General features: G+C 49.5%; 1 long non-coding RNA gene across 1 annotated transcript; it reads left to right on the top strand.

The window, feature by feature from the left end:
- The first annotated feature begins 10,770 nt into the window (after positions 1 to 10,770).
- On the top strand, positions 10,771 to 13,682 carry LOC134479053 (uncharacterized). The gene is made up of 3 exons (XR_015621473.1): positions 10,771 to 11,441; positions 12,039 to 12,567; positions 13,581 to 13,682. It is a non-coding gene; the product is annotated as an uncharacterized LOC134479053 (long non-coding RNA).
- Positions 13,683 to 14,451: the final 769 nt, after the last annotated feature.

Genomic DNA, 14,451 nt, shown 5'->3' with positions numbered 1-14,451 from the left:
TAAAGACTCGTTTTCAAAAAAGAAAGGAAGAGAGAGAGAGAGAGAGAGAGAGAGAGAGAGAGAGAGAGAGAGAGAGAGAGAGAGAGAGACATTGTCTTTTTTTTAAGATTTATTTATTTATTATATATGAGTACACTGTAACTGTCTTCAGACACACCAGGAGAGGGAATCAGATCTTATTACAGATGGTTGTGAGTCACAATGTGGTCACTGGGATTTGAACTCAGGACCTCTGGAAGAGCAGTCAGTGCTCTTAACCTCTGAGCCATCTCTCCAGCCCAGTCATTGTCCTTTAAAGCTGAAAATGTTCACATACCTTAAAGATACATGACGCTCACCCCAGGCTCATCAGAAGTGAGGTAGCTCAGACTTTTTGTTTTGTTTTTTGTTTGTCTTTGTTCTTAAGTTTCATCAAAGCTGGTGGACGAAAACTATGCCATGTATTCACACAGTGGAATATTATACACCATGGAGCACAAAGGAGTAACAGCCACAGGACAACAGCATGAGTTGAGAACAGAGTGCTAGGAGAAAAGGAGTCCCAAGATGTGCTGGAGAGATTCTCACAGTGAGAGGACCTGGGAAGAGGGTCCCGGCAGCTCTCCCAGGAAGCTGGTGGTGGTTGTCATTTTGATTTTATCTTTTGTGGTTAAAGCCACGTGAAACTAAGCTCTTAAGTACCATGTGTGGAGTGCGCTTGTTCTCCTTCTAGTCATAAAATAGTCTGTGGGACATGAGCATTGCCAAACAGCCCTCCCTCGCTCCTCTCTGTGTCTGTTTCTAAGACACCGTGAGTGGATTTTTCCGCAGCACCTTGTTACCTAGTGTGACCGTCTGCTTTCTGTCACTGTGATAAAAACGGACCAAGGGCAACATGAGGAAGAACAGTTGTCCACTAAAGGAAGTCAAGGGTAGAAACCTGGGGGCAGGAACCCGGTGATAGGAACCCGGTGATGGGAACTTGAAGCCGAGACTATGGAGGAATGGAGATGGGCACCTGAAGCTGAGACCACAGGCAAGGCCTGCTTACTGACTTCCTTGTCTATGCCTCTGTTCAGCTAGCTTTCTGATACACCCGGGACCACCTGCCAGAGGTGGCCCCCAGTGGGCCAGGCCTCCCCACATCTATTAGAAATCAAGAAAATGCTCCACAGACTTACCCATATGCCACTCTGAGGGGGGGCAATACCTCAACTGAGGTCCTGTCATCCCATTCACACACGTCAAGTTTGCAGGCAAGATTCTCCATCATACCTAGTAAGAATAAATATTTGGGAGAGAACACAAGAGCCAAAATAAAAATAAAAATAAAAGCTTTTATTACTTTAATACAAACTTGTGTGCGTGCCCGGGCATGCAAGGGCATGTGTGTGCGTGTGTGGCCTGTATGCGTGCCTGTGGAGACCAGAGCTGAGGGACTTCCTCAATCATCTTATTATTTGTTACATTCATTTTTATTTTTAATTCTGTGTATGGAGAGGTAGGCAGTATGTGTACATAAGTGTGCACATGGGTACAGTGCCCCCAGGAAGCCAGAGGAGTGTTGCAGATTCCCTGGAACTGGAGTTACAGGCACTTATGATCTTACCTGATGTGGGTGCTGGGAACTGAACTTGGGGCCTCTGCAAGAGCAGCCTGTGTCTTTATCACTAAACCAGTTATCCAGCCCCTCCTCTAATCTCCACCACCCCAGTGCTGGGATGTCAAGCATATACCACCACTTGGGGCTACTCCTGAGGACCCAAACTCTGTCCTTCTATGTGCATGGTGACGACTTCACTCCCTGAGCCCCTCTTCCTGGTCCCACTAAGCTGAACTCCCATGTGGCTGTCCTCAGATTCCACACACTGTGCTTGCCTCCCTGCCTGGAATTCGCTGGGAAGAGGGCTGCTTCCTGTTTCGATGGACCTCTGTAGTGAGAATTCTGGAATTTTGGTTTCATTAAAAAAAAAACACTAGAAATATTTTAGGGACGTGTTTTCGTTTTATCCCCAGGTGTAGGGATATGGGGCTGCTTCAGACTGTCTACAGAAGCTGGCCGTGATTTGCCTCGTGCTCTGGCAGGGGTGTTATTCTGCCAGCTACAGATGGTTTCTGCGAATGTGTGACATTTGGAATTCTGGGAACTCTTCAGAGGGCGCGTAAATGCTAAAGTCCTGAGAGATGGGGCGGGTAACTGGTGGTTGGTCAGTGATGTTGGTTGTGGGTTTTTTTTTTTTATTAGTCATGCTCAAAGAAGAAAGAGAAGGAAAGGAATGAGATTCAGGGATCTCCCTCTCTCTTTCCCTCTCTATCCTTTCTCTCTTATCTACGATAAGGAGTAAAACGAGAGGAGGACAGTAAGGGGTGAGAAAGAGAAGAACCCACAGAGTAGAAAAGAGCAGCTGCAGAACTCACCCCTCACAACCTCTCCCCAAAGCCACACTAAGGCAGAGAACGCTGCTGTAGAGCGTTGGAGGCCCTGGCCTTGTGGAGAGAGGGCTCTGTGGACACATGCTCAGCTGGCCTCAGAACACACTCTTGTGCCCAGGTGACTGTCCATGCAGAATGCTCCAGTTCTGTTTGCATCAAACTAACACTGTCCAGAGTGTGGGTCTCCAGAAGCCTGGAATTCTTAAGGACAGATTTCCAATTGAAATAAATTTAACAAGCTCTCTAGAGAAATCATCTGGGATCAGATAGCTAATCTTACCAAATAAACATGTTGTCACAGTCTAAAACGGACACCCCCCCCTTCTGTTTAAACATTAAGGAATTAAATAATCTTATTTTTCTTCCAACTTCAGACAGCACAAGTATTCATAAATATTCATTTTTTCCAACTGGAAGCATTAGGCCTTGTTACTTCAAGTGGAACTAACTGAAAATTAATGATGGTTTTCAGGGGGAAAAAAAAGCAAGATTATATACACAGAAGCAATTAAACACAAACCTATTAATTATTTAACAACGTATTAATGAGCAGAACTCCAGCATTCGGGCTTCAGCCACTCCAGTTTGCCCTGCCAAGTCACTTACATATCATCTTGCCAAAGTTTGGCCTTGAGGAGTGAAGGAATCGGGGGCATTTTCACAGATTTGTAACTTGGAAGAAATGGAGTTTCAGGGAGAATTACAGAAAGATGGCAGGGAAGTGAGCAGGGAACGGGGTAAGGAGGCAGCATCTCGGATTCTCTCCCAAAGCCCAGGACAGGCTAAAGTTCAAGTCTTTGCCGTGAGAAAACCAACTGTCACACACTTCAGCCTTGTGCATATTTATGTGCGCATGTCAAGAAGCTTTTGTGCATCTGATCCATTTTAACTGAATTGGGAATCATTCTAGTAATCTGTATACATAGAATGCAAAGTCCATGGAGTGACTACAACTGAATATTCATTTATATTCTAGGACCTCAGAGATTTGTATTTAAAGGTGTGAGTGTGTGTGTGTGTGTGTGTGTGTGTGTGTGTGTACATGAGTACAGTGCCCACAGAGGCCAGAACAGGGCATTGTGTCTCCTGTAGCTAGAGTTATAAATGGTTGCAGTTACAAGTGGGTACAATTGCCTAAGTTTTGTGCTGGGAACTGAACTCAGGTCCTCTAAAGGAGCAGTAAACTCTCTCAACTGCTGAAGTGTTCTTCTAGTCCCTCAAAGCTTTCCACTTAGCTGTGCCAGGGTGCCCAGCCTTCTCAGTCTGTATGGTTATTAAGTAGTTGCTATTGGTTAAATTGTACCGTGTTACAGTTTAGATAATGAAGTTCCCAAAGGTTCCCATGTTCTGGTTTAATTCTGTTGCTGTGGTAAAACCGAAAGCCAACTTAGGGAAGTAAAGGGCTCATTCAGTTTATATTTCCAGGGCACCTTTCATTGATAAGGGAAGTCAAAGCAGGAACTAGAAGCAGAGACCCTGGGGACTCAGTTTTATGAAGACCAGAACCACCAGCCTAGGAATGGAGCCGCCCACAGTAGACTGGGGCTTACTGAATTAACAATTAAGAAAAACCCCCAAAACATGCCTGTAGGCCAATCTGATCTGGGCAGTTCCTCATCGGAGGCTTGTCTGTCAGATGACTCTGGTCATCTTTTGTGCCAAGATGACAGTTAAAGCTGCCTAGGACACTGTGTTAATATTTTATCTCCAATGTGGTGCTACTGAGGGGTTACCTTTAAAAGATACAATGTAGATCTTTATGTCACTAGGGAACATGTCCTTGGGTGGATTGTGGGACTTCATTGTCTTCCTCTTCTCTCCATTTACTTCCTGGCAGTAACGACATTTTCCCCTCTGCCATATGTTCTCTTCATGATGTGCTGTCTCAGTCATAGGCCCAGAGACAACAGAGAAAATCATCATGGACTGGTACCTTCATACCAGTGAGCCAAATCTCTACTCTGCTCATCACAAATTGACAATCTTGGACACTTTGTTCCTTTGATGCACAGCATCTGTAGGCAGAGCCGGGGACTGTCCCCAGCGCTAGGTTACATGATCAGCCCTCACTGAGTCAGCCCCAAGGCTCACAGAAGGAAATGTGTCAAGTTGTGCAAAGTCTTCCATCAATGTCCGTCCTTTCTTCTCTACCTGTCTGGGTTGACCATGGACAACACAATGCCCCAACTTCTTTTCTCAGAGTTTGCTGGGGTTCAGGATATGAACTCTTCCCAAAAGGGAAGCCTTGACCCATTGAGTCCTTTAAACTGAAGCTCAGAGGGCCTTCAGAGCAGGTGTTTCTGATTATCTCCTCTCCTCTCCTCTCCTCTCCTCTCCTCTCCTCTCCTCTCCTCTCCTCTCCTCTCCTCTCTTCTCTCTCCTCTCCACCTTTCTCCCCCAAAGTGAGCCTTTGATGTCATAACTCTAACGCATGCAGGAGAACGGTGTTACCTGGGGTCCTTGCCTATATCAACACAACATGGACTAAGTCTTCATCACCTGCCTGCCCACCTCTACTCCTGCTCCATCATCCTGTCTGTTAACTGGCTCCAACCACTCATGCCCAGAGTCTCAACCCGGTGCTCCTCTGCCTTCTCCTGTGTCTGAGCCTCTGTTTCAATGAAAGCTGTACCAAGAAGCCTTTCTTGGCCACCCTTTCCCCACAATCCCAGAGACCCCACTTAGCACAGCACTTGATTTTAATCTGCTTGCTCCTTGTGTGTTTTTATACAGACGTGCCCATCGACATACATGTGTGGTACATAGGGATCCCTGTGTTAGCAGACCAAGGTCTCGTGTGCAGGACCCCAGTGTTAGCAGACCAAAGGCTGGTCTACATTATCTTTTGTTCCTCAGCATCAGAGCAGAGCGGGTCAGGGAGCAGGCACTTCATAAACGCTCCTCAGGCAGGATGAATGAAGATGGAGGGCACTACTAAGTTATTAATGAATGCAGTATCATTTATTAATGAATGGGTTATCAATAAATGAATAAAGATTGATTGCATCATGATGTGGATGGAAGCGAGTCTGGCATCAGAGAGAAGAGTTGCAGGTTCAAAAAACTGATTTCCAAATAGGGGTGTGGGGAAATATCTGCTGGGCAAGCCAGGGATGAACCACATTAGTCGCTGCCCCACCTCCACCCGACCCCCACCCCGCCAGACATCATCACCACGTGGGCCTGGTGCTTCTGAGCCGCACCTTTCCTGCATCTCATCCACCTACATAGACTCTAGAATCTCTGCTCACCCACAGTGATCAGACCACCAAGGGCTGCTGGGAACTGCAGCCTGAACTCCAGGAGGCCCTAGGAGAAGTGCAGTGCGGTGGATAAGGTTGGAACAGTAGCTACAGCTCCTCAGAGCTTATAACCTCAGACACACCTGACACCCTCCACTAAGCACACGTGGCTTCTCTTGCAACTTTAATGAAACTAGCCTCCCCCGCCCCAGTTCTTGTACCACCCATGTGTCGGGGATCTCAAGCACAGGGTTAGAGAAGAGGCAACATAGTATCTTGTCACCTGGCCTCTGCACTTGTTTCCTTCTATGATCCACAGGGCTTCCTTCAACACAAAACCTACCTCCCAGGGAGGCAGACAGTTGTTCCCAGAGCCCAGCCGCAAGGAGATCAGCAGCCTCGCTTGGTCTTCCCGGGGCTTCCTTGTCCATCCTTATCTCTTACCACCATCAAAGCTGGCCACTGGCTAATCCAGAGTTGCCCCTGAGGTAGCTGGAGCTCCTGGGTAGAAGCAAAAGGACTGGAAGCTGGAAGCTTGTGGGAGAAAACAGTGTTGAGCCTGGGTCACACTGGGAAATCTTCTCTTAGAACTCCCAAGGCTTTGATCCCCAGGGCAGGAGAGATGGCTTGGAGGTTGAGAGCACTGGATGTTCTTCCGGAGGACCTGGCTTCTGTTCCCAGTACCCACATGGCTGCTCACAGCTTTCTGTGACTCCAGTTTCAGGGGATCTGTCATTCTCACACAGGCATACACACAGGCAGAACACAAATGCACATGAGAGGGGTTGGGGATTTAGCTCAGCGGTAGAGCGCTTGCCTAGCAAGTGCAAGGCCCTGGGTTCGGTCCCCAGCTCCGAAAAAAAAAGAAAAGAAAAGAAAAGAAAAAAGAAAAAAGAAAAAAATGCACATGAGAAATAATCTTGGGGGAAAGAAAAAAAGAACTCCCATCCCCAGAAGACACTGTTGGAGAAATAACCCTATGTTCCCCAAGCAGAACCTAAGATTGGGACCTGAGATGGGGCTGCGGCTTTTGCCCCATCTGGCAGATGTGCTTAGCAGCCTACACAGTAGACTTCTGGTGACAAGGCGGAGGCATCTGAGATGCACACATGCTATTTCATAACAGCCAGCCCGTGCCAGACAAAACAGAATTCACGGATCAGACAGCAAGAATTTAAAGTGAAAATTAAAAGAAAGATCTATGTCTTCAGATTGATGGCTGCGGATATTAAAGCCATGTGGCAGGCTCAAGCAAGCACGTAAAGGAATCGAGGCATGATCCCCAGAGATGGGTGCTTGTGAGGATACAGGGAGACACGGGGGAGCTGACAGGCCATGTGGGCAGCCCACCCACGGGGCAAGAATATCTGAACAGAGAAGGATGGACTCAAGGCCTGATGGGAAATGTACAAACTGACCCCTGTGGGATCCATGCTGGCAGTGATGTGGCAGAGTGGACACCACACCAGAGGATCCCCACACAGGACGCAGAGAGTCAGGGAACCCCCAGAATGTTGCGGCATTCTCCCCTGGAAGAGGTTCACAGGAGAACTGGAGGATGGGTTAAAAATATAAATTTAAAAGCGTATCCTACTTAGACACATCAAAGGGCAATTTAAGTTGATCAAAGGAAAGAGAGCAGCCTAAAATATTTAAAAGAAAAGCAGGGGGCTGAGCGTGAAGCTCGGTTGGTAGAGGAGGTCTGAATGTGCAGGAGGCCCTGGGCTCAATCCCAGCACTGCATGGGTTGGCCGTGGTCTTGGGTGGCTGTCATCCCAGAGATAGAGGCAGGGAGTCAGAAGTTCAAGGTTGTCCTCAACTACTGGGAGAGCCTAGCTTGGGCTCCATGAAATCTTGCTTAAACAACAACAACACGTGGGGGAATGGGGCCAGCAAGATGTCTTCAGTGGGTAAAGGGGCCCAAGGACGAGCCCAATGGCATGACTTTGATCCCAAAGAAACACAGGGTAGAGAGAAAGATCCACCCGAGTGAGTTGTCCTTGGACCTCCACATGTTTGCCTTGGCACACACGTCGTGTACACACCCTTGCACATATACAAAAGCACACAATAAACACACATTTTAATGAATCTATAAAATACAGGAATGAGGACTGGTGACCTATAAAGGCTCAGCATAAATAAGGAAGAGAATCACTCAAGGGCCTGGACTTACAGCTAAGAATGGGTTGTCCACAGCAGAGAGGGAAGGGGGTCTCACCTCCAGAATAGGGTACATCCACAGGATGCAGACAATATAGGCAGAACTTCTAACCCAAGCACGAGGCACTTACCAGACTACAGAGATGCCAGGCTGTAATGTGTGAAAGACCTACATTAAGAAATAAAAGAGCAGAAAAAAAAGTTCTGTTTGGAGTAGAGCAGTCTGGGGAGTCTAGCAGATCTCCTCTCTGAACTCCTGGGGACACTGGATCCATCACAGCTGGCATTGCTGAATGGAAAACAGAGTTCACAACAGAAGACAGAGGTTACGTTGGAGAGTGAGTGACCACGGGTGAGCTCCCGTGCAGGGCATGGGCTAGCATGGGCTAACATGGGCTAGCATGGGCTATGAGGCTGAAGGTGAGAGGCCTGATCCTCCAAGAGTGGAGTTCAAGGCTGATGTGTCTGATAAACCAGGACTGCAACCACAGAGAAGAAGGTAGTAAAAACATCTACTTCTCAGCCAGGAAGCAGTAATGGCCAGACTTAGGTCAAGCTGACACAAGCTAGGCTCATCTGAAAGGAGGGAACCTCAACTGGGAAAAAAAATGCCTCCTCTGTAAGATCAGGCTGTAAGACATTCTCTTGATTAGTGACTGGTGAGGTGAGGCCCACTCCATTAGCAAGTCACAGGGAAACAAGCGGTCGAGCAGCACAGCACCCTCCATGGCCTCTGCATGGGCCCCTGCTTCCAGGTTCCTGCCCTGCTTGAGCTCATCCTGACTTCCTCCCGTGAGGGACAACATGTTGGACTGCAATATGGAAGTGTAAGCCGATAAGCAAGCCCTTTCCTCTCCAAGCTGCTCTGGTGGCAATGGTAATCCTAACCAAGATGGAGGCCTTGACCGGGCCTGAGAATCTTCGAACCTGTATGTGCTGCCTAGGCCAGCTGTACCGTGGCAGGGTGATCCCCACCATGAACGTTGGTGCAGAGACTGCAGGAGCCAAGTCCCCATTCTTCCACAAATGGCCTCTGGGAAAGGCACAGGACTGCCATGGCTTGGATGTGCAGTGTCCCTAAAATGGACTCCCTGAGGATGAGGGGGACTGGAGAGTTGGCCCAACAGTTAAGGGCACACACTGCTTTTGCAGAAAACCTGAGTTTGGTTTTCAGCACCCATGATGGGAATCTCACAACAGCCTCTAACTCCATCTCCAGGGGATCTGGCGCTCTCTCTGGCCTTTGAGGGCATTCGATTTCACAGATACATATACACTCACATGCAGACACATACCAAGAAGTAGAAATTAAATAAGTCATCTTTTAAAAATAAAAGTAAAAAAAAATAAGGCTCCTGTATAAAGACCTTTCTAGACATGGAATGTGAGAAACTGATAATAGTTTCCCCTCTCACAGAAGACTCTGGTGGGGAGGGCACCAACTGGGGACCAAGTGTTGAAATACACAAGCTCATGGCGGACATTTCTCATCCAACCCCCTGCGGGCAGTTAAGGCCAGCACAGGTTTTGTGTAGCCCTCCACTGCGCTGCTCCTGTAGATGGGGACGGCAGATAAGACCCCACAGAGAGTGACAAAGCAAAATCTAAAACAGATCACTTTAAAAGAGGAGCAGTCGGGTAGGCAAGATAGCTCAGTGGATGCAATGGCTTGCTGCCACTGGGGCCTGAGGACCTGAGTTCAACCCCCAGGCACCTCTCGATGAGTGGGGAGAAGCAGCCTCTACAGGATGTCCTTCTGACCTCCACAAAGAGTTGTGGAGGTTTATTTAGTTCCTTCCCTGAACTAAATAAACAAACATGCCTCTCAGCACACCTTAATCCCTACAAGCCACTGGGAGCTGCAGCATACGGATGCCGGATGCGCTGTGTGCACCTGAGGCCCATTTCAACCGCGGAAGGGGAAACGCATTCCCGTCTTTGTCTTCTGAATACTACGGAAATGATCTGAGCTGGGCACCGCATTCCGCCACGTTTCTTTGTTCTAGGGATGTGGGGAGAACAGCCTGCCTGCCTCCATGGAGACGGAGAAGGTCCAAGGTCCGTCCACTGGTCCTCACCTGGTCCCGACGACGGCATTGTGGGGTCCGCTCCGGGTGCAGCTGACTGGATCCGCCTGTGGTCACTGCCGGGCTGCAGAGCCCCTGGTGCTGTGTTCTTTTCCCTGCCTGGTTAAGTAAGCAGCTGATTGCGCCTCAATCAGTGGGATCAACTGCGGAGCTATCTATGCAAACTAGCAGTTAAAATGCCACAAATAACTCAATTGGACACTTCAAAGGAAGGTTATTTCCATTCTACACAAAAGGGCTTACACAACTGCCAAGCGGACCAGGAGGAAGCTCAAGCCCTCCTCTCTGGGTAGACTCCCTATGTGTGCCAGCCTGAAATCTGGATGAAGTTCAGGGGAAACTGAACCTCACATCCCTGTCCTGCCTCCATCAGTGTTCTTTTCTCCCTCCAGGGGGACTCCACCAGCCCCAGCCGCTGCTGCCTCCGGGAGCAACAAGTCACCACAAAACTCTCAGATGTAAGACGGCCACCTTTATCATCTTCCACATTCCCCTTGGGCAGTTGGGATCAATTCTTTGACCCTCAGTTCTCAGAGGCATCAGAAAGGGGGATCTTTAGCACGGCTGTGTTCAGCACTAAGTCTCACACATCCTGTAGATGGGGGCTGACTGCCTGGAGGCAGGTGTCTTCTTTACATGCTCCTGGCTTCCAAGAGGGCTGATGTCCAGGCTGTGAGTCCTGTGAAGGCTCATCCCTGAAAGTCACACCTCAATACTTCTATTTTCCTGGTCTCAGCAGGTGTCAGGCCCAGAGATGAGGGGCATTGTTCGCATTTTGCCTAAGCTCCGCCCCACAGTTACCTGGCAACAGCTGGGTGTGCCTGACTCACCAAAAAATGGGCCGCTTGCCCTCTCTGCTCTCTCTTGCCTTTTTGCTCTGTCCTTTCGTCCTGCTCCCCCTCTCTCTCCACGTGCTCATTGTAGGCTTCTATTTCTCTTCTCTTCTCTTCTCTTCTCTTCTCTTCTCTTCTCTTCTCTTCTCTTCTCTTCTCTTCCCTTCCCTTCCCTTCCCTTCCCTTCCCCTCCCCTCCCCTCCCCCCCTCTCTTTTTCTCTGCTACCTTCTCAGCTCCCCTCCCCATGTCCTCAATAAACTCTAGTCTATACTGTGTCATGTGCCTGGCCCCTCAGGGGGAAGGGATGCCTCAGCGTGGCACCCTGCTCAGCAGGAGTTGCAGCTGGAGCTCCTAAGTCTTGGTGGAGCAGGATGTCCTCCTGGCCCACCTCCAAGAGTCCCTAAGACTAAAGAAGTCCAACTCAAAGATGAGACGCAGGCTAAGCTGGCCCTTCCCACCACCATCAGCTTCCTTCTCCACGCCCCGGCCTGCCTCAGCTCTCTCTATGCAGTTTCTGCCCTTAGAACTGAAGAGACCATCTCCCTCTGGTCCTCTTGTCAACACACAGGCACAAGCTGGATTCTGGCTACCCTTGGGCTTTCCTAGGACATCCATGAACACACAGCAACCCTACCCTGAGGAACCAGGAACAGGTCCAGGTGCTATGTATGGGAAGTCTGCCATCATCCTCAGAGTGCTTTGTGTGAGTCTCAGACACTCAGGGTGGGGGTCTTAGGTGACAGTGACTGACTCCCATATGTGACAGCTTTTGAGAAACCACCCAAAGCTAGCAGAACACAAAGGTTTAGATAAAATGTCTATTCAAGCCTGAAGACATATGGCGGACCCAGGACTAGGAACCCTAGGAGAGAAACCTAGGAGGGGCTGGGGAATAATGTAGACCCAACTCTGGGTGAGGTGGACACTGCCAGAAGCTCCAGAGAAGATGGCAGTCTGTCCTTCTCGGTGGGTCTAGAAAAACCCTAGCAGGGTTGTGGAAAGAATTAAATTAGTTAGGAAAACTGCACTCTTAGTCTTGCAAGGGGAACACAGTCATGATTCTGAACACCCACTGTGCCAATCAGCCAGAGTCCCCTTTTCCTGGCTGAGGTCTTGGTTTCTGCATCCTGCAGGAACCCAAAGGAGCCTGCTATGGCTAACATGGGAGACGTTCCCAAGGGTTCAATGCTGGACGCCTGATTAAAGGCACCAGAAGGAAAAGGTGATGGTGGTGACGGAGGTGACAGAGGTGAGGCCAAGGTGGCTGTTTCTCAGGGTCATTATGATGATTCTCTTGTAGACCCTCAAAAGAAGTTGGTTCAAAAGGACAAGACCAGCCCCTCCCTTCTGTAGCTTCCGGCTTCTCCTCTCAATCCCACTGGGATGTGACAAGAGCCATCGTGAGGTCCCCACCAGAAGCAGAAATGATAGGGTCACCCAGCCTTGGACTTCTGGACTCCCAAACTGTGAAGACCCAACTACCCAAGCCCCATGGGTTCTAGGCTAGGTCCAGAGGCCCCTGGACCACTGCCTCCCCTGGCATTGCTTCTGGCAGATGTGCCAATGTTCAGCCTTCCCTGGCCTTCCCTGGCCTTCCCTGCCTTCCTGTTTTACCCTCTCCCAGGATGTCACTTCCAGGCTTCTGCTTTTTGATGGCAATTCATCAGTCTGGATTTAGGAACTATTGGCTTAAGGATTCCCTTTGACACTCTCCCTGCCTTATTTGCCTGAAGTTATCAGTTGGGTTCCAGAGACCGCCTCACGCCTTGGCTCCTTCAGAGCCTCCCCAGGCCCGGGCTGTCAGTTTGCATCAGCTTTAACCCAGCCTGGTAAGTGTCTGGGTGAAGAAAAGTTCCAGGTTGACTCTCAACCAGGCATGGGCAAAACCCGAGAGCCCCTCTTTCTGCGGAGGCCAGAGTTTGGGAGGCTGCAGAGGCTGACTTCTGAGGTCAGAAAGGCTGCCTCGCTGAGTGGCTGGGGATCAGGGCAATGGCTGCTCCCTCAGCCCTCGGAGGGAAGGCTTCCTCAAGGAGGCTCTGCTCATGTGGGTTCTTTCCTTCACGAACGTGTGGCCCTTCTCTCAGAGTGCCGCCTTGAAGTCTAGGCAGGAGGGCAATGCTGGGCTCGGGAGAATGAAAGCCAGGCTAGGTCCTGGGCATTTATGAGTGACAATATAAATTATGCATTCGGGCCAGCATAGGCAAACCCTTGCTCCTCTCTCGTCTCCATCCTTAAACAACTCTACATTCTCTCCCACATGTGTTGAACCCCACCTTCTCTCACATACAAGTTCCCCATTTAGTGTGAAGTCTAGCCCCAGAGTGTCACCGTTGGCTTCCCTACCACGGATGGGGATCTAATACCATTACTGAGAGGAGTCTGGCTCACAAAGCCCTTCACCCAGGAGCTCTTGTGTGAGTGCCAATGTGTTCACCGCAGCATACAGCCAAGCCCCTGGCTCACTTCCCCGACCTTGCAGAATTCTTCAGCTCCTGAAATGGCTCCTTGAGGTTCTGCATGGAACCCTGAGGTGGCTGAAACTCTGTAACAGGACTTGGGATCCAAGACCTTGCCTTCAGGAAGCTCCCTCAGGACCATCTGAGACCCCAGGCCCTAAGACTCCCTTCCTGGGCTCTTCTCTTCATGGTCCAGCCAAAGGTTCCAGCCACCATCGAGGTGGCCGACACTTGTCAGTTTGATGGGATCTGGTATTGACTAGGAGACCACCTCTGTGAGGGACTTTCTGTATCACATTAAATGGGGTTCAAAGATACCCCCACTGAATAAAAGAAGAGAGTGGGTGGACCTCCATCACTCATCTCTCTTTGCTTCCTGACTGCAGGTGCAGGGTGACCAGACACCTCACGCTCTTGCTTCCATGCCTTCCCCACCATCATGGATGGGAACACCAAACTGTGAGCCAAAGTAAATTCTTCAATATGTTTGCTTCTTTCAGGTGTTGGGGGGAAGTCAACATTGTGGAGGAAAAAGTGGGATAGAGAGCCAGATGCCACAGGCTCCCATGACTCCTGGAAGAGTCCCGATTCACAGTCTGCCACACACAGCATTAGATGTGAAATGGCTCCTGGCATGACAGTGGCAGCAAAAACAGAGACCAGGGCAGTGGCTGCTTTCCCTGTCTTCACAGAGGTCCTCAAAGGTGAGGATGCTCGCCCAACTCTTTCCGAGTTACCTCATCAGGGAGGGCTTTCATTGGAGCATGGGGATGGTATGACAAGATATAATTGGCCAAGAATTTAGGGGCTTGGAATTGGCTCAAATGCTGTATAGAAGCTCATGGTCTAAATAACAAACTCAGATCTGCACCCTGATGCTGGTCTCGGGAGTAGAATTTCCCAAGATTTGTCACATGACTCAGTTGCCTCTCACCCCTGATTCTCCAGTCCTGTTCCCACAAGGCATTTTGTCACAACGATGAGAGAAGTGGCCAGAACATTCATCCTGAGCTGTATTCTAGTCCCTGCCTCCATTCACCAACTGGAGCCAGATGTTCTAGACACCTCATCCAGAGTTCTAGAAACTTCCTTTCTACCTGCCCACCATCTGTGAGTCCTAGAAACCCTCCATTTTCCTCACAAAAGTCTCCACTTCCAGAAAAGCCTCAACTCGTCCCATGCCCTTCTCGCTCTCCTCCTCATGCAGCACCAGAGACAGGAGAGGAGATGGGAGTCATAGAAGTTATCATTGCAAGT

Source organism: Rattus norvegicus, chromosome 5 (genome assembly GCF_021556685.1).
Source record: "Rattus norvegicus strain SHRSP/BbbUtx chromosome 5, alternate assembly SHRSP_T2T, whole genome shotgun sequence".
Lineage (NCBI taxonomy): Eukaryota > Metazoa > Chordata > Mammalia > Rodentia > Muridae > Rattus > Rattus norvegicus.
This window is presented reverse-complemented; position numbering and strand designations above follow the sequence as displayed.